At 38.3% G+C, this 20,944-nt stretch overlaps 1 protein-coding gene across 1 annotated transcript in view; it reads left to right on the forward strand.

The window, feature by feature from the left end:
* The window catches only part of Syt14 (Synaptotagmin 14), a 494,521-nt gene that overhangs the window by 288,690 nt on the left and 184,887 nt on the right, over positions 1 to 20,944 (forward strand). The gene's annotated exons all lie outside the window — the stretch shown is intronic.

Below are 20,944 nucleotides of genomic sequence, written 5' to 3' on the forward strand. Positions count from 1 at the left end.
CGCTATTTTAATGTTCCGTAGAACAGCCTATGTACAATTGCTCTAGCAGTAGTAGTAGTTTTAAGGGGAGGCGACCGACAGCTAAGGTCATTTGCGCCATAGGGGATGGACAGGAAAGGATGAAGGGTGGAGAGAAACCCGGCGTCGGCATTAGCCTGCTCTTTACGAAAGGCGCCAAGGGGTCCGCAGTTTAACGTCCCATCCGACGGACGGCGTACTCACTCAAAGTGCCCTCCACAAAGCACCTCAAGTAGGGATCGAGATACCTCTGAAAAATATTCAACACCGCCGGGATTTGAACCCGCGCCCTCAGGGTGGGAAGCCAGTACGTTAGCCCCCGCACCATCTCGATCCCCAATTGCTCTAGCTTCTTGGCGACCTTCTTTCTCAGGTCTCCTTAAATTTAAAACTGCCACCATCAACTTTAATAATTTTATATATTTGTAATATCCTGACATCTATACCGTCGACATCTACTATCGTCAAACTACTAAATTACTTGGAACATTTATTTCCCTACTCTACTTAACAAACTTTACCTTCCTTTATCACCCAAAATTCAACAAAAAATAAGTAAACTTCAGAGACATTCCAAATCTTTCGCTTTCTTCGGCTAACTGAATATTTGCAGCGTTTCACATCGCATCTTTCCTATATCCAGAGATAATTTACTGCAGGTTTAAATTTCCCTTCGGTACCAACGATCCCATCATATCACTAAATGCTCTAATAAAACTACTTTCTATAAAATTTAGGAAGTCATGTTTCAAAATCAGAAAAACAAATTATTTTATTGAGAACATCAATAGAAAAACTAGCAGGACTGGAGGTAGCATCTAATTTATGAAAAATTATTCAACTCGAGGAAAATCAAAATTTAATATTTCGCTTCAATTTATAATGGAGAATGAGATTTCATGCTTGTAAATCATTAATATTATATATCACATCAGGCATTAGATATTGCAAAAGTTAAAATGTCCAAGTTGGAGAAATACGAGATTGCTCAATAAAGAGTAATCATTGATACTTTTTCCACATAATTTATTATTGAAAATATTAAACTTTACGTAATATCGTTATATTGTCACTTTAATTTATAAAGCATAGTGGTAAACATATCGTCGTATTCACTTGAGTACTCGGTCAGAGGTAACATTACAATATGAAACATGTACAGTTTTCCTACAGCAAGGATGGTGGTACACCTGTGCTTTTGTATCAACAAATCGCCGGTCATGGCATGAATGTAATGCATTTTGAAGCTTGTGAAATATATATCCCTCCCAAATGTTTCCAACTGTTCCAAGTGGGGAGGAAAATAATCGATTTCTAAGGAAGTCTGACCAAGAGCTTCAGTCACTGCTCTTACGAAAGTAAAAATTAACACTACCACTGCAATTTTGAGTGAAAGTCATTGAATAATGTTAAAGGCAATTTCAAAAGTATTGATTAGTTCATCAAGTGCCATCCACAATTTTACAACAAAAACTTCACACATGATGCATATTATTCCTTCGTGTTGTATTCCGCGAAATATATTCGAAGTGTGGAATTCATCTTCTCTTTAGTTTAGCCCCAAATTAATTTTTCATGTTTCCCCATGTGAGGAAGCGCTCTCGTGGGAAGCGTATTTTTTTTAATCACCAGAAACAGGCGTAGGAGAACAAACATGTTTCAAATTGCAACGATCGTGGTTGAAGTTAAACTGAAGAAAAATCAATGGAACATGTATCACGTACGTATAAACTGGATGTTAAGTTATCCCTATGATAAAAAAACTAATGTTTTTGCTGAACAAATTACTTCATTCAAATTTTAAACCATGTTTAATCCCTTGATTAATGCAAACAGTGACGCGACAAAGTATGAGATGACTTTGGGGATGTACTGGTTAAGGGTTGGTGTCCGTAGGGATGGTGCCAATTGTTATGCCGGGTTTCCTCTTGTCGGAGCTACCTGAATGGTGGGCGCCGAGAGGGAAGAGTTATTGACAAATGCCAAGTCGTTCTACGATTACCAATTGTTCCAGGAGTTCGATTCTGCGGCATACAAATCCATAATGATGGATTACCGGCTGACGGTGTAGAGGCATTTAAACGCGCCGCATGGGATAAATGTCTGAGTGGAACATTACTAAGCGGATTGTTCCAAAAATCATTGGAAAAAACCATTTATTTAGGATATTTTTTTCCATTTTTCTTTCAATGTAATCTCTTTTTTAGCTCGATACACTTTTCCCAACGTTTCTCCATCTTTTTTAAGCTATTTAAAAAGTAGGATTTTGGAATTTCCTCAAAATAGGCATCTGTTTTTGTAAGGATGCACTCATTCAACGTGAATCGTTTCCCGCCGAGCCATTTTTTGCAAGTTAAAAAATAAAAAAAAGATACTGGGGGCCAAACCTGGTGGTTAAATTGAATTTTGTAATAATTTCAACTATAATTCCGTACTTTTTTCATTCCTCAAATTTCAGGTATTTTGTGGAATTCATTATCAAGTGAAACTAATTAAATACAAATTTATTTTATAATGCGCCCAACCTATCCATAGTACATACATCTCGTACCATCCATCCTATATGTATATCTCGTAGCAGTCACCCTATCCACGTCTCGTACACAACCCGAGGGTTGATATGGATTTAAGTGATGGTACATATCACCTCCAACTAAGCCTAAAAGAACGAGTTAAATTCACACATTAAAATAAATATTGGATGGGTGGCCCTTTTATCGTGCCCTAGCTTGATTGTCCACGCCATTCTAGCGGCCAGCTGGGATTATTCCTGATAGGATATTCTTGGGCATAATCGGGTTTTTTTCCCATAACTTTGAAATGAGCATTCAAATTAATTATTCCTCTACCAACTGTGTTGCCACTCATTGGAAATCGATAAACGAAAATATTATTAATTGTATTTCAACGTTTAAGGCAAGCTTTGGATGTACACAGACGGACACTACATTCCTCAACCTCGCCTAATAAGACAAGTACGGCAAATAACAAACTCTGTTCATTATTTCCGCAAATATGCAATCTCCCCCATTCCGTTCAACAGATCTATTGTATTTCTACCCCTTCCTCGTTTGATTAATGCCCTCCTGTTTATCAAAGTTTCATCATTATATTTCGCAATCAATATGTTCTGCATCCATTTTTCCTGAGTCCATTGGATTTCTCCCAACGAATCCTTATACTCTCCTCTCAACCTGCCTAACACTCCCTCGTTTGTTCTACTCTCTCCACTTTACATGCCCATCCTATTCACCCACACTGAAATTCCTAACGTTTCCAAATACGCCTATCATCTTTTTTCCACGAACATATTTCTGCACCGTTCAAAACCACCCCTCAGTTAAAAGTTTAAAAAAGTGTATTTTTTAAATGGGTGTCATTACCTCAAACTCTCTGTCATCAATTCATTTAAGCTTGCAGAAGCTTCTTAAACTAATACAATCCTTCTTCTTAATATCCTTGTAATTCGACAAAATTTGTCAAAAACACTTCAAGTATAGCTAAATTGCTCCCATGGCTCTAGTTTTACTCTCCTAACGTAAATTCCACCCTAAAGTCTTCCTCCATATCGAAAATCGTAAAACCTTTGTTTTTCTCAAATGTTTCTTTATCCTACAAGTATTGCCCCAATGTTCTAATATTCTCAGCCATGCATGCAACTTCTTAGCGGAAAGACAAAAGCTGTACGGCAATCAATAGATATATTCAATAAACATTACCGTGATTTTACTAAAAGATATTGAATTTTGAAATACCACGTCGAGTTTCAATTCAAGTATATTTTAAATCAAAATATCTATCAATAAAACATTATAGAGATAGCGGACTAAAGTTAGATGTTTTTTAAGATTTGCTCTGAAGCTTTTCAATGTGTCGAAATTTATTTTTAATCAATGAAGTTAAGATCAATGAAGAATCTTCCTATTTACAAAGCAGATGCGTTCACCCACTGCATCCAATAAATTCGAGTTCCTAGCGATATGTACCGTGTCAGCTGAACAGTGCGTTAGATGCTTTGAGGTCATTCATCCCTTGTAAGGAAGATCTAGGATGGAGAAAGTACGACCGGAGGGGACGCAGCTTCCCTCTCAAAGGAACGATCCAAGATGGATGACGATCGGGTTGACCCACATTCGAGGAGCAGAGGGGTCGCAGGAGGGCGGAATGGAGGTCAACTCCCTACCCGGAGAGGTCGTTGAACCCCCCGCAACACGTTCTCCCATCCGCAGGCATGTACACACTGCGGATGCTATAAAACCTGAAAGCAGACGCAGCGAAAAAAAACAACTACATCCTATTAAATTTCACCAAAATGTTTCAGTCCAGAAAACCGGACTTAAACATAGAAATATCATTAGCTGCGAAGGATATATTTTAGCCTCATCTCTCCTCAGTTTTTAATGGTTGATTTCGTAAATAATATGAAAGGAGACATGGGATACTACAAAAATGAACCAATGAGGGATAGAAACATGGTGTCAGAGGAAAATCCTGAAGATTGAATACACATATAAAGTAAGGAACGAGTAAAGATTTAAAAGAGCAGATAAGAGAAGGACGATATGGAGAAATAAATTCATGGTAGAGAAGAACAAAATGAACTGGAAAGACTAGAACTCGCTATGATAATCCAAGAGATAAGTGCATAGAAAACAAATCAAGAAGGACGTAAACTGGGCCTGAAAAGTAAAGGTAACGCTATATTTGCAATGCATTTACACTATATTGGTCAATTCTAATCCTCCGGCTTTTACTTTACGAATCTCATCTTCAGGAATTTGCTGAATATCCGAATCTTTAAAATAAACAGTTTTTATGTACATCGACGATATAGAAGCACTCACTTGAGCAATGAAATATTTGGACGGCACAATAGAACACAAAAATAAAATAGATAACACGTAAAAGGACGCTCACATTTTAGAAAGTTTCAGGTTTCGGCCTTCTTTATATATATATATATATATATATATATATATATATATATATATATATATATATATATATATGTATATAAATATATATATGCATATATATACATACATACACATATACGTATATATATACATATATATATACACACACATAAAAAAGTGAGAGATATTTCAATGGATTGCTTTTCAACCTCAATAGTATTTACACGAATAACATCATAAAAGAGAGTCAGCGAAATTTAGACATTATCATTCAATGATCGGCCCTAATGTTCTAATATACATTCACTTGCCTCTCTGAACAAAACACAACCTGAGATCCGATACTGCAAAAATAAACCCCTCTTCATTCCCTCATACTTCCTTCCTCCATTCATTCCATCCAACATACCTGTCCCATTACTTCTCTTTCCTCGTTTGCCTAACATTATCCATTCTATCAGATATTTCAAAAATTTTTTTAAACACAATGCTTTGCATCCAATTTTTCTGCTTCATTTAGAGTTCTTTTAAATAATTCACTCTCCTCCCACACAATACCTAGCACTTCCTCGTTTGTTTTTCATCCTATCCACTTCGATATTTTCCATCCTTCTTTATTTTAAAATCCTCAAATCTACGCCTAAAACCTTGCTTCATTTACCATAATTCCGCGCCGTAGAAAATCACGACAATGCGCCGTCTCACACCGCGCTTGTCGTTTCGGACTTCTTGGCCAAGCACGGCGTGGCAACGCTGCCGCACCCGCCCTACAGCCCGGACTTGGCACCACCGGACTTCTTTCTGTTCCCGAAGATAAAGAGGAGTTTGAAAGGAACGCAATACGGGACTTTGGACGCCGTCAAAGAGGCCGTGACGACGTGTCTTCGAGAGGTTCCCGATGATGCCTTCGCGGGAGCGTTCCACGAATGGGAACGCCGCTGGAACAAGTGTATCGACTCATAAGGGTCCTATTTTGAGGAATATTAGCTTAAGATATGTAAAATTGTAATACTTTTTTTTCCCTGAGCTCAGTACACTTATTTTCCGGACGAACCCTGTATTAGCCGTATGGAATATAGCAAAATCAAACGTTTATGGCACCAGATCATCCTGCTAAACTATAGGCGGCACTGAAAAAGGAACCGAACCAGCCTTATTATCCCGATGAGCGAATTTCACACTCTGTATTGGACTTAGCACTGACGAAGCTCTATTTTCATCAATCAAGCCAACGTCCGGGTGAACTGACTTAGGTTATAATTCCTTTTGGGAATGGTCGAGAGAATTAAGTCCTCCAACGTTGGATATAGGGGATAAAAAAAAAGAAACGTTTTTCTGACTGAAAGATTTGCTACCATTGTCAGTATGTAGGCCAAGTACATAGAACAGAGGATTGGAGAGTTAAACATCATCGCGGTTGGTCAGCACCTTTTATGGTCGACTGCGCTACAGACACTTGAGCTTTAACGTACGTGTATGCTCCTCCCCATCTCCGTGTACCCGTATGAGGTCTCTTCTGAAAGATGGAAGTTCACGAACGAGAATGCTTTCCGGTGACGATGAAAAGAGAAAAATAGGATACTGAAGCGAAGTGATGTGAAAGTACTCTCCATTAGAAAAGTGTTTGCTGAGAGTCGCTAAACAATCACGACGCAAGGCCCTGGGAAGAGGATATATAGGAGAAGACGCATAAAGAATTGAGGGAGAAGGGATTGGGTTATGCGCAAATTCTGAAGGAGATGGGAGCATATGAAAAACCCTGGTTGAATGGTAAGAGGGAATGGGGAACGTCGCAGAGTAAGGAGCACATTTAAAGGAGAACTTCTCAAGCAAATCAACAAGGATGGTGAAGAAGAGTGCAAGGGGGGAGATGGAGGGGGTAACGTAAGCATCCAAAGGAAATCATTTAAATCACTTCATTGTCAATCTTTAGAACCTAAATTAGGATAAACACATCACCAGAACTATGCCAATAGAACAAATTAACCTACCAATTTAGAATAGAATAGGATATACTATATTGTAATCCTAGGCCCATTCTCCTACATAACATTGTCCAAATAGATATACCCATGAATTATTCTCTAGTTTTCAGAAGAGTTAACGGTGCCATCGAGATAATTTGTTATTTCAGATTATAACTAACGTTACTCCATAAGGTAGAGGAGAATTAATTTCATTTGCGCGATTGTAAACACGTACATTGTGTAAGAAAATAATTACAAATGGTTTTCTTGTCCTAGCAAAGGGTTTTTTATCTATCGAAGTAATTTTATACGTGTTGATCGAAAACATTCAGAATTGTGTTCGAAGGAAAGGATTACTCTGTCATTCGTTGGGTTTGAAATTTCCGTTTTGTTTATATTAGTGTGAAAATCAAAGTTGCCGACATTTTTTTCCTTACCACTCTCGAGATGTTACACTCCAATGTCTCCACTCTGATGGGTTTGAAAAACATTAATCATCCCCCATTCGCTGCCTTTGGCATTGTAATGTTTGCCTTCATTTTAGAAATCCACGTTCAAACATGCGAGATGTTGGATGAATAGGTGAATTTTCGGAAATCAACTCAATTTATCAACGTCTGTTTCTATCACCTGGAACGAAATGACGAGAAATTTCCCATCCTTGATCTTACTTAGCTTCCATTCCTAACATAATAAAAGATGGAACTAAGGTATTGACATATAAGTAATGCCATTAAGGTAACTTTAATTCTCCTTCTCCTAGGGAATGCACATCCATATTACATATAAAATCAAATGCTTTTATAAAACACAGTGAAATGTAGTAAAATTTGGAGGTACAAAGTATTTGTATATGATCTAACTGTTAATTGAGGTCATTCAACTCACGTTACAGTTAAGGAAAACATTTATAAAAGCAGACATGTTAAAAATAAACTTCCTACGCATTTATCCGCTTCATTAGTGGTGTAAATGTTTTTAACATCACATGTTATTATTCAATATAAATAACTGTATGTATACGATATATATATATATATATATAGAGCATCGTCCAAGTCAAAAGATCCGTGGTTCAAGTCCCGGTCAAGGGAATATTTTTGCTTTTGTGATCTACTCGATTCCGCCTTCTAAAGATTCATGTTTGAAAACAAATAATTTTTTAATAATACTATAATACATATGCTTAACATTAAAAATACCTTCAATTCATGGAATTCTGGAAGTGATAATTAATGGACCGATGGAAAATTTCGAAGTTTCCTCTCCAACCAGACCACCCTCCTCGCAAACGGTGAAAATTCAGAGTGACATCTGAAAGTAGACATTACCTGTATTTCAGTAAATAAAGGGTTATAACTTCCCTCTTCATCCGAATCTAGGAATCTATCTTTTTCCGGAAACCTGATGATGCAGTCCGTTCCTTCCATTGAAGGTCCTTATTCACAAAACTACAAGTCCATTTACTGAAGTCGCTCGACTCAACTGAAGTCCCACGAATATTTAAAAAATGTCTTCAGCGCGATACACAAAAGATGTTCACTTTGACGTGTGACACAGGCAAGTAATAAGTGTTGTAAAAATTACTACAATCAGACGCGTGCAAACTACAAGAAATTGTAAACTGAATTTTAGTTTTTCAATAATGAACCAAAATGTGACAACAGGGTCGATCGACTGAGACTCATGCGCCCTGAATGTAAAGCCCTGAATTTCATCTGCTGCTATTCTCATCATGGGCTCAATAATTCACAGGATAGTCAGGAAATAAGTTAAGGCAAAACACAAGAGTCATACTTGAAGACAGATTTTGACAGATGCAATAATACAGAGAGAATAATTTACCATAAAACACTAGGTAGATTGATGCTACCAATATTCGAGTAAAAAATATACGAAATGATTGCGTCTAATCACTTTTATTACAAATAGATGCTCAGTTTTTTCATTTAATTTATTTTACGGAGTGGCATAAAAAATGTACGTCTCTCTTTCCCATTTCCCAGAATCAGAAGGGAGTTCTGTTTCCCCCTACAGAGTGAGAATAACACACGACGCAAGAAAAGTTAAGAAAAAGAAAGGGAGGTTAAAAAAGTCAAAACCGTTTCGAATCCGCATCTCCACGAAGGGTTCAGGACGCGGAGAACTCGCAATTCCGCATCGGAGAGGTGGCAACCTTGAATACGACACCAACGGGGCCAGGTGTGGAGGACTGAGGATTGAATGGGACCATGGGAAATCTTGAGGTTGGAGCGAGAGGAGATGAGAGAGAGAGAAGGGTGAGTGCGTCTTTTTTTCCTGTCAAGGGAAAGTTCCAAATCAAGAATAGGGCGTAGTGGTGAATAAACGGAGATCCTTTACTTGGAACAGGGTGGATTAAGGGATATGAAGGGCCACTTCCGCCGCGATATGGAGCAGAGGTCGGAAGGTCGGACGGAAGGAGGGGAAAGGATTGACAACCCAATCCCGGACAATGCAACAAGGAGGGAGTGAATTTCCGCGAAAAAATACCACTGCCACAAAAAAACAGTAGCCTATCTCTTCTATGTATGTTATGTATGTACAAGAAAACCATTGGAAGTACACACTTCCGACAGCGTGTACCGACTTCCTTGTATATCCAAACGTAGTCCTAATGACCAAGAAACGGTACATACTATTTAAATAAAATAAATAATTAACTACTAAAATAATAAAAAAGCTCCTCACACTGCTTCCCATGACCAATATTTCGATAACATTCTCCGTTTCACGGATATATATATATATATATATATATATGTATATATATATATATATATATATATATATATATATATATATGAAAAAAGATTTAAAATGCTTAGGAAAATGTGGGAGGAAGAGGCTATATGGGCTGATCCGTAGCATTTATGAGGAGGGAATCTGGCCGGAAGACTTTGTGAGAGCAGTTTTTTAGTTCCGATTCCGAAAAAGGTAAAGGCCACGTCATGTGAGGACTATAGGACAATTAGTTTGATATCCCACGCAGCTAAAGTTGTTCTCAGGATCATAAACAAAAGGATAGAGAGTAGGGCAAATGATTACTTAGGGGATGATCAGTTTGGGTTTAGGAAGGGGAGAGGTACGCGTGATGCCATTGCAGTAATGAGATTATTAATCGAGAGGAATATAGAACACAACCAGGAGGTATTTGCCTGTTTCGTAGATTTCGAAAAAGCGTTTGATAGAGTGAATTGGGAAAAACTAATGAGTTTATTGCAGAAATTAGGAATAGATTGGAGGGAAAGGAGGCTAATCCGCAACATGTACATGTCTCAGACTGCTCAGGTGCGGGTGGGAAACGGGGAGTCAGGATGGGCAGTGTTAGGAAGGGGTGTAAGGCAGGGTTGCCCATTATCACCATTGCTGTTCAACCTGTATGCAGAGGAAATGATCAAAGAGGCATGGGAAGAACTCGAGGTAGGAATGAAAGTGGGCGGGGAATTCGTAAAATCAGTTAGGTTTGCTGATGACCAAGCTTTAGTTTGTCAGTCAGCCAAGGGGCTGCAAGCATTGCTGAGTGAATTGGAAATTCAGTGCGACAGGTATGGGATGAGAATCAATATTAATAAAACAAAGGTAATGCGATTTTCTAGAAAGAAAAAGGCCAAGCTTAACATTAAAATAGGAGGACAAAAACTAGAGCAGGTAGAACAGTTTACGTATCTCGGTAGTGTTTTAGACCAACACGGTCAAAGTAGTAGGGACGTAAGGAGAAGAATTGCGCTAGGCAAAGAGGCTTTCACAAGGAGGAGGGAGTTGATGACAGGGACTTTGAGTAAGGATGTTAAGAAAAGACTCGTAAAAACTTTGATATGGAGCGTAGCTATGTACGGTGCGGAAACGTGGTCATTGAAGCAGGAGGATAGTCGTAGATTGGAGGCTTTTGAAATGTGGGTGTTGAGAAGAACGGAGAAGGTGAAATGGACAGAGAAGAAAACAAATGAGGAAGTACTTGGTATGGCGGGCGAAGAGAGGGGTTTGTTGGGAGCAATCCTATGGAGGCAGGAAAAGTGGATGAAGGGGGTGTTGACCGGCAGTGGGATGTTGAAGACTCTGATAGAGGGTAGAATGTTGGGCAAAAGAGGAAAGGGAAGGAACAGGATAGGGATGTTGGACGGGATGAAGGGAGGAAGAAAGTACTCAGAGATGAAGAGGGACCTGATATAGAGTAGGATGATGGATTTTGTGTTTTGCTAGGAGTAATAAAATATTTGTTTGGTAGTTGTGTCCATCCAAAAACCTACCTTAACCGGTAGATTACCTTAAAAAAATATATATATATGGGTCACCGTAGTCCAGGGGGTAGAGCGTTGGACTGCTGACTGGGTTCGCCAGTCTGGCCACTCCGGGCACCTACAGCTATGTGATTTTTCGGGTACCAGGTCTTCCTGGGAAACCATAACCGGCAGGGAAAGGAACTGTCCCCCCCTTCCCTGATGTATGAATTTCACACGCTGTTGGGCCTAGCACCGGGTGAACACTACCAACACCTACCAAACCAACCTTCGGGGTTGATTACTGTGTTTATGATTTTTTTAAATACACATTCATTCTTATATTACATAATTAAATTTAAATTATATTAATTATATTCATAAATATATTAAACTTATTCATACATATACACACTTTAATTGGGTTAGCCTCTGCTAGATGTTTCCATGGCAAAAGTAGCGACCGTAATAATATTTCAGATTATTAAAATTGCGTATTTCTGAAACGAAATCTTCCTACTCATACACAAAAAAAGAGTAGAGTCCAGATTAAAAATGATAAGCATTTAGAATGGTCTTTGGAGGAAACAAATTTCTTATTATCCGTTTCAGGAAGATGGGACCAGTTGGTCTCAAATTCGCCCAAATAAAGGCGTCTATCAATCTATCTTCGAAAAACGTTACACCCTCTCGTTCAAGGGGTTCTAAAATATTTCGGAGCAAACTCTTACACCGCAGGAAGTACCTAACCAAAACAAACCACGTAAAATCCTCCTGAGAGGGCTGATTTGACGGTTGAGTGGGTATGAGTTCACCTAAACACAAAGCCCGTATGCGGTGAGTGGAATCCACTCGTTAACTAGTTAACAAGAGAGGGAAGTTCCTTATTCCCTGCGCGGCCGGTGGTTTCCGAGGGATATCTGATACCCCGTAAAATATCACACAGCTCCTGTGTATCTGAGGATGAAATAGGAGGCATCACCAGGAAATCATTCTGGCAAAATGAACTGAAATAACCTTTGGTAATAAATAGTTTTCAGCAAGAGGAAAAATAACAAATTCCATTTACACAATAAGTTGAAATTAACTTCGTAGATTCCTCAGCATTATACACCTCTTCCTACCTGCATGACTTAAAATCAGGTTAAAATAAAGAAAACTGAAGTTTTTTTTTGGGTAATCTGAATGATTTGTTTCGCTGAATCCTTAATTATTTCCATGTAATAAAATGATTAAATTCCAATCAAATCCCAATTTCTTAAAACCCCATCTCATAGAAGATTCAGTTTTACCACAGATACACAGCATTTGGCAAATTAAATATTCAATCATGTTTTGTTGAACGATATCGGAAGTATTTAAAATTATTAACCCTGTGTTAAAAAATGACGCATTCTATAGTCATTTGAAACATATATTTGATTATTGATGATTAGTTCTTTGAGAATATGCAGTGATATTCCGAACTTCCACAGATACCACCAAATGTATTAATACAAGTAGGTATTATATACATATATATGGACATTTTTCCATATATACACATATATATACATATATACATACATTATATATATATATATATATATATATATATATATATATATATATACATGTGTGTTTATAAAAACTCGACGGCCCAAAAGACTACAAAAATTTTTATAGAAAAAAAAAGATATTCACATTTAAGAAAATTTAACCTTTCGTAATCTCTACAGATATATATATATATATATATATATATATATATATATATATATATGATACGTGTCAGTGTCATTTATAAGTGTTTCTCTCTGTGTTTGTTTATAAGCGTTACCTCGCTCCTTCGTTGTTTAAGTTATTATTCACATCTGCGAAACTTTCTTACAAGTGCTTGTATATATATATACACATATATACAAATATATACATATTTACTTATACTGATATTAATTGCATAAAACATCGCGACCGTATTTAAACGGATACATTAATCACAATATCAAAGTAGGATGGAGGGACGAAAATTGCGTAAAAATTACACTCAGGAGAGTTTCCACGAAACTTGAAAAAAAAATTAAACGCATACTTGTAACAGAGAAAGAGAGTGAGACCAGGATTTGCGGTGGGGCGGAAGGAACGGGACCAGATAAGAAAGTGTGAGAAAGAGATAAAAAGAAAGATATATGAAATGCGTCGTAAAGGTACGTCCGAAGAAAGAGAAAGGGAAATGGGAAATGCAAGGGAGAAGGAGGGGGTGGGAGGGAGATATGAAGCTGGAGGAGGTGTGGGGAACGCTAAAAGAGGAGGAGGAGTGGGGATTGGAAAGAGAGAGAGGGAGAGAGATGGCGTACAGTTTTCGGTGTAAACCGGGTGGGGGCTCCACTATTGATCCGCGCAGACAGAAGGCGATCTCACTCCTCCGACGAAGGGGGATACGGTGGAGGAGAGATGAGTCCTCGGCGGGATGTGGAAGGGAGGGAGGAGGACTAAAGCGCGCCTTCGGTGGCCGGTGGTGTCGCTTCTGGACTGCTGATAAATAGGGCGAAAACATGTGCGAGTGGGTCACATTAGGCAGAGGGATGGGGCGTTGAATGGGGTTCTCACGGAGGAGGGGAAATAGGAGAATTTAACGAGGACTGGGGGGAGGCCCTCTTCTCAAACGAGCACGGTGATGTTCCGTGGGGAACTTAGGTAGGAATGTTGAGTGAATGATGGGGGAGGGATCGGCACTACCTCACAGTCGCCATCAAGGACATATCCACCTTCTTCGGTTTCCAACACGTAGCTCGGTCCGCGGAAGTTATGCATTCTTCCCATTTCCCCTGCCGTCTTCTTTGTGCCTACTCTCATCTGCTGAAACTACGGCAAGGAATTATCTTATATTCCGAGTTCATCTATCTTTTGTGCGCACAAATACAGGGTGCGGACAATACATTCCTTGTTTGAAAGCGTTTTGCGTTTGAAAAAGTAAGTTATTTTGCCGCACCCATGTGTACCATTTCCTTTAGTGAATATCTCATAATTTCCCGGTGGAACCAGTGGTTATTAAGGGAGACAAAAGATAGCTAAGAACGTTTGCGTCGTCAAAGTTGGTAATATAGGAATGGGATGATAGTCAGGGAATGAGGGAAGTGTGGATAGAAATCCGGTCCCGTTATTAGCCTACTAACGAAACTTCTCACAGTGGAGTCGCAAGCAAAGCAATTTCCCATCTGGCGGACGGCGAACTCCATTTGATATGTTCCGCAAATACCATCCGAGTTTACATCTGGATACCACTTAAAAATAACATCAGGAATCGAACCCTCGACTACTTGTAACATGTAAGCTAGTAAATATACCTACCGTCTCATCCCGATTCATCCGTCTCTTTCTATTCATTCATGTCAACGAATAACTAAAAATACAGTCGTAAAAAGTTAAAGGACAGGCTTTAAAAATTAGAAAAAAATAAAATAAAACAAAAGAGAAGGGAGCATCAGAAAATATATTTTTCAGTGGCATCCTCTACGACAGAAGGAATAACTGGTTTCTACGATCGAAGAATGTAACTGGGTTACCTAAAATAATTTTGGTTCTCGTGTTAGATTCTATTTTTCTTGATTGTTCTAAGTTTATGGTGTGTGTAGTCACCAGTATGGGTGTGTTATGTGTGTGTGTATATATATATACATATATACACATATATACATATATATACCCACATATATATACATATATGTGTGTGTGAGAGAGAGAGAGAATATATATATACATATATACACACACACATACTAGTGACTATGCCCAGCATCGCCGGAGCAATTTATCCGCAACTGGATTTAATTCGTACCATAAGACTTTTTATAAACGTGGGCATTTTATTTGTCACGGTGTCGTGTTTGAGCATGCCATTCAAGCAGATGGTTTGGGGAAATGCGATTTGAACGCTTAGAGCATATATGTACGAGTATATATCGTATTGATGTATATATTTATATTATTTATTTATTATACATGAATATATATATATATATATATATGTGTGTGTGTGCGTATGTGTAAATATATGGAACGCGGTAGTCAAGGGGTGGAGCGTTGGACTAATGCCCGGGTTCCATTCCCAGGAACGCCCCGTCAGCTCCAAACAAGATGTGTGATTTTCATTGTACCAGATCATCCTGGGAAACAATACATGGTACATAGAAAAGACCTGCCACCCTACCTTGATGTGTCAATTTCACAAGCCGTTGAGCTGAGTATTGAGTCTACCATTATCTACCAAACCGACCTTCGGGTTGATTACTGTATTTATGGTTTTACATGTAAATATTAACTGTGTGTACGTACGAAGGTTGTTCAAAAACTTCCCGAACATTTTTATCACAAAAAAATACTGCACTAACGCATTTTTGGTCGGGGTTCTCTTCAAAGCTGCCTCCCCAACGTACACACTTATTTCAACGGTCTTTCCACTTTTTGAAAGTCCTGGAATGCTTTTTCCGGGTTGTTCATAAGCTTTTCAGTCGATACTCTGGAATGTTGGCAAACCATTTCCTTTGAGTGGCATTTTTAGTTTGGTGAACAGAAAAAAGTCACATGGGGCCTGATCTGGTGAATACGGTGGGTGATGAAGCACAGTGGTCTTGCTTATGGCTAAAAACTAACGAGTTCCGAGAGACGAATAAGTGGGCACGTTGTCGTGGTGAAAAAACCACTCGCCGCTCCTTCAAATTCCGGGCCGTTTGCACCTGATTCTCTCTCTTAGGTGTTTCATACCCCTAAATAGTACTCCATGTTGACTGTCTGGCCTATAGGTAGGCATTCATGTGTTTCCGCGCCGTACATAACTACGCTCCAAATAAGAGTTTTTACGAGTATTTTCTCAACAGCCTTACTCAACTCCCCTGTTATCAACTCCCTCCTCCTTGTGAAAGTCTCTTTACCTATACCTTATTTTTCTCCTTATGTCCCTACTACTTTGACTGTGTCGGTCCGAAAAACTTCCGAGATACGTAAACTATTCTACCTGCTCTAGTTTTTGCACTCCTACTATGATATTTAGCTTAACCTTTATCTTTCTGGAAAATCGCATAGCGTTTGTTTTATTAATATTGATTCTCATCTCATAATTGTCGCACTGAATTTCCAATTCACTAAGCAATGCTTGCAACCCCATGGCTGACTGACAAACTAAAGCTTGATCATCAGCAAACCTAACTGATTTTACGTATTCCCCGCCCACTTTCATTCCTTCCTCCAGCACTCCCCATGCCTCTTTAATCATATCCTCTGCATACAGGTTGAACAGCAACGGTGATAATGGGCAACCCTGCCTTACACGTCTTCCTAACACTGCGCAACCGGACTACCCATTCCCCACTCGCACCTGAGCAGTCTGAGACATGTATAGGTTGCGGATTAGCCTCCTTTCCCTCCAATTTCTTCCTATTTTCTGCAGAATACCCATTAGTTTTTCCCAATTCACTCTATCAAACGCTCTTTCGAAATCTACGAAACAGGAAAATACCTTCTGGTTGTATTCTATATTCCTCTCGATTAATGATATCATTACTGCAATGGCATCACGCGTACCTCTCCCCTTCCTAAACCCAAACTGATCATCCCCTAAGTAATCATTTGCCCTACTCTCTATCCTTTTGTTTATGATCCTGAGAACAACTTTAGCTGCGTGGGATATCAAACTTATCGTCCTGTAGTCCTCACATGATGTAGCCTTTACCTTTTTCGGAATAGGAACTAAAAATGATCTCACAAAGTCTTCCGGCCAGATTCATTCCTCATAAATACTACGGATCAGCCCATATACCTGTAGCCTCTTCCTCCCACATTTTCCTAAGCCTTTTAAAAGTTCCGCGGGAATGTTATCCACCCCCACGGCCTTATATTCAGTTTTATCTCCCTTAATGCCCTTTCTATTTCATCGCTGAGTTTGCCCGAACAAACTATCTTCCTCTACGTCATCTTCCTTTTCCATGTCTAAATTTGTTGGTCTAAGCTCTTTACTATACAGTTCTTCTATATATTCCTTCCACCTCTCTTGGATCTTTCCTGTGTCAACTATTACCTTACTCGCCTTATCTCTAACTGCTATCGTTGATCTCCCTTTCTTACTTCCCAATGCGTGCTTTATTTAACTTTGCTGTGCAGCGCACCGATTTCATTCTCCCTCTGCAGACTTTCCATATCCTCGCACTGCGTCTTCCACCATGCTTCTTTTGCTTTATTTGTTGCCCGTCTCAATTTTTAATAAAACTCTTTGTACTTCCTTTTGTCTAACTCTGTGCTTACATTCTGCCATTTTCTAATCTCATCTATCTATTTAATCATCTCATCCGTGATACTATATATCGTTAAGGTATTATATATATATACATGTTTATGTGTATATATATATATAATATATATATAATATATATTATATTTATAATATATATTATATATATATTATATTTATAATATATATTATATATATATTATATTTATAATATATATTATATATATATATATACACTGAGGGTTTATTTGTGCTCGAATATCATGAATCTCAGTTTGCTCCATGTTATATGTTTATTCCCGTGAGATACGTAACCGGAATCTTAAACTCTCAGAATTTTACTACGGAACGCAAACAATCCATTCAATATATTTTACCTATTAAACCCAAGCAGGTTTTCCGTTATCACCGTTATTCATATATATGTATCGTCAGAATCTCCTAATTTTCTGCTCTACATATTTCTTCCTCTATTTCTTCGTACCTTTTGCCTGCATTCATCCTGTTAAAAAAAGCCCGCTCTCCTCCTTCCTGTATTCTGATTTCCCTACACTCTCCATTCTATCATGGACTTATCAATATCCTAAAACCCTTCAATATTTCCTCCATCCACTTCGCTGACTTTTTTTTCGTTTTTTTTTCAAGCAACATCCTCCCTTTGCCAACCATATTGAAAACCTCAGCGTTTGTCTTCCACCCTGCCAAGCTTGTTTTCTTCATTCTCCGACACACACATCCACATATGAAACGCCTCCAGTCTACCCTCATCCTTTTTTCCCCAGACTAGGACTCACATCCCCAAAGCACTACTCTCCATATTAAATTCTTTACTAATCTACCCAGCACATCTGTTCTCAAATGTACCCGTAATCAAATATTGTTTTCTTACAAACAACTGTTTTGATAACACAATATCACTCATATCCTCACCACCATCCCCTTTTATCCTAAAAATACTGGCGAAATAAATTAACTGCTCATCTGCTCTAGTTTATCCCCTCCTACTATCAATGCTTAACCTTTCCAATCCTAGTTTTATAACTCAGGCATTTTATTGCTGACAAAAAACCAAGAATTTTGGTATAGTTTCTAACATTACCCGAACCAAACGCTTCATTAATGAACTGATCATAGTGTTATGAAGAAGCTAAGGTGGATTTTAAGTTCGGCCGCTTTTCTATTTGAGATTTTCTACCCAAAAAACTACACTTATTTTACAGCCTCATCTTTGAGTCAAAGACAAATTTTCCTTTGGCCCAATTAGCAAAGAATGTTTTACCATTTACCTCGAGCAATACTGCAGGAAGAGCATAGCTTAATGGATATCATTTAAATGAATTTGACTGAGGGACCCTTTACTAAGTGAAATTCTACATTAAGCATGGAAAAATATTGCGGCAACTTCCTTATAAAATATTCTCACTTGATGAAGTTTTCTCGGGTCTTCCACTGGGTCAGGGGTTCCATATTGGCCAACATGGAACTCCTGACCCAGTGGAAGACCCGAGAAAACTTTATCAAGCAAATACGCCGGGAAAACACCAGATTTTACTTCAATCCTCACACTGTTTAATGAATAGGATAATGTATGATAATACAATTGAACATCGTCTCAAAGATACTTGGAGAAGATATTGAAACTTTTAAACAAATTCTTATACCTTTCGACACAATATGTGACTACTGGGGGATCGAGATGGTGCGGTTGCTACCATACTGGCTTCCCACCCAGAGGGCTCGGGTTCACATCCCGGCAGTGTTGAATATATTTCAGTGGTATCTCGATCCCTACTTGAGGTGCTTTGTGGAGAGCACCTTGAGTGAGTACGCCGTCCGTCGGATAGGACGTAAAACTGCGGACCCCTTGGCGCCTTTCGTTAAGAGTAGGCTAATGTCGAAGCCGGGTATCTCTCCACCCTTCATCCTTTCCCGTCCATCTCCTATGGCACAAATGACCTAAACTGTCGGTCACCTCCCCTAAATACTACTACTCCTACTATGTAACTACTGAAATAGTTTACTTAGTCAGAGCATTGATTTTTGGGTGGTTGCAAATCAAAATAATTAGCATACACATCTCCCAACAAATAAAACTGGAAAGCAATCAATTTTTCAGGTTCAGCGGTGGGGATCAGGACCTCTAAATAACCTTTTTTTGCTTTGCCAGACATTTAAAGTGAAAATGTTACCAATATTGATGCATCTATCAATGGATTTTAAATAGTAATTTAAGAAATTTACTCCAGTGTTTAACTTAATCATCCTACTTCTCCAAAATATTATTACTTTTGCTTTCGTGTGGTCCTCATGTCATTTTTTTCGCATCGTTCCTTTACATCGGTAATCATAAATCCCTATCCTACCTGAATCACTATTTGGGATCGTAGATTTTCGCGGCGTTCAGATGAAAGACTCTCCATTCTCGGGATGTCACCTCGTAGGTTTTTTTTCTGACAACAGTTTCGCCCGTGATTCAACGGGCGTCTTCAGGTTGAAGACACGAAGCTACACTTCGACCTGAAGACGCCCGTTGAAACACGGGCGAAACTGTTGTCAGAAAAACAACCTACGTGGTGACATCCCGAGAACTGAATCACTATTGCTTGATCAAATGTAACCTTGAACTCCAACTCAACCCCTTCCCAATGCCACCCATAACATTAACTTAGCTTTCCCTAAAATATTTCGGCTACTATAGTAGAAAATGTTAAACGACCCTAAGGGACGCGGGTGGATTTTGAAGAATAAATAAATATGGAACCAAATAATATTGTTTCGCATTGGAGGAAGAGCATCAGATGAATACGAGATTTTTGCCCTCGCGCCAAAAAGATACGGTAGATACCCTGCTCATGGGAGCGGATGAAGTGAACCGACGGAGCGTAATCTGTCTCGGTTCAACTTTCCATCAGAACGAACGTCAAAATTCCCCCAAAAGCTATAGCGCCATATAGCCTTGGGCACACGCCCTACAGTATGCAAAGTGCGCCCGTTAATAAGGCGATTCCAACTTCCTCCAGAAACAACACTCGATGGGGCTTGGGTATGAATAATTACGAAACCAGTCACCAAGTTTTCAAAGATTTTATACACTTCAATTTATTTTTTTTCAAGTAGGGAGGAGTTAGAAAAATTATCTACTCGCATGGAAAATTACGCGCAACAATTTAGGATTCAAAAATGATTCATATTCTGTTTCTGATTTCGGACGAAAATTCCTGTAAGAATGTATGCAAATAATGGATATGAGAATTATACAATGTTTTAGATTTAAAAAAGTGATTATTTTTCGACCTTGATCTTCACCTTGTTGAGAAAAAGGATGTATTGGTATTATGATTTTCAAACATAAGTATATACAATTAGATTTACACACATATATATATATTTATACAAATACACATACACACATACATGCACACATATATACATATATATACATATACATATATATATATATATATATATATATATATATATATATATATATATATATATATATATATATATATATATATATATATATATATATATATATATATA

The sequence above is a fragment of the Hetaerina americana genome, unplaced genomic scaffold (genome assembly GCF_022747635.1).
Source record: "Hetaerina americana unplaced genomic scaffold, ioHetAmer1.1.p SCAF_9, whole genome shotgun sequence".
Taxonomy (NCBI): Eukaryota; Metazoa; Arthropoda; class Insecta; order Odonata; family Calopterygidae; genus Hetaerina; species Hetaerina americana.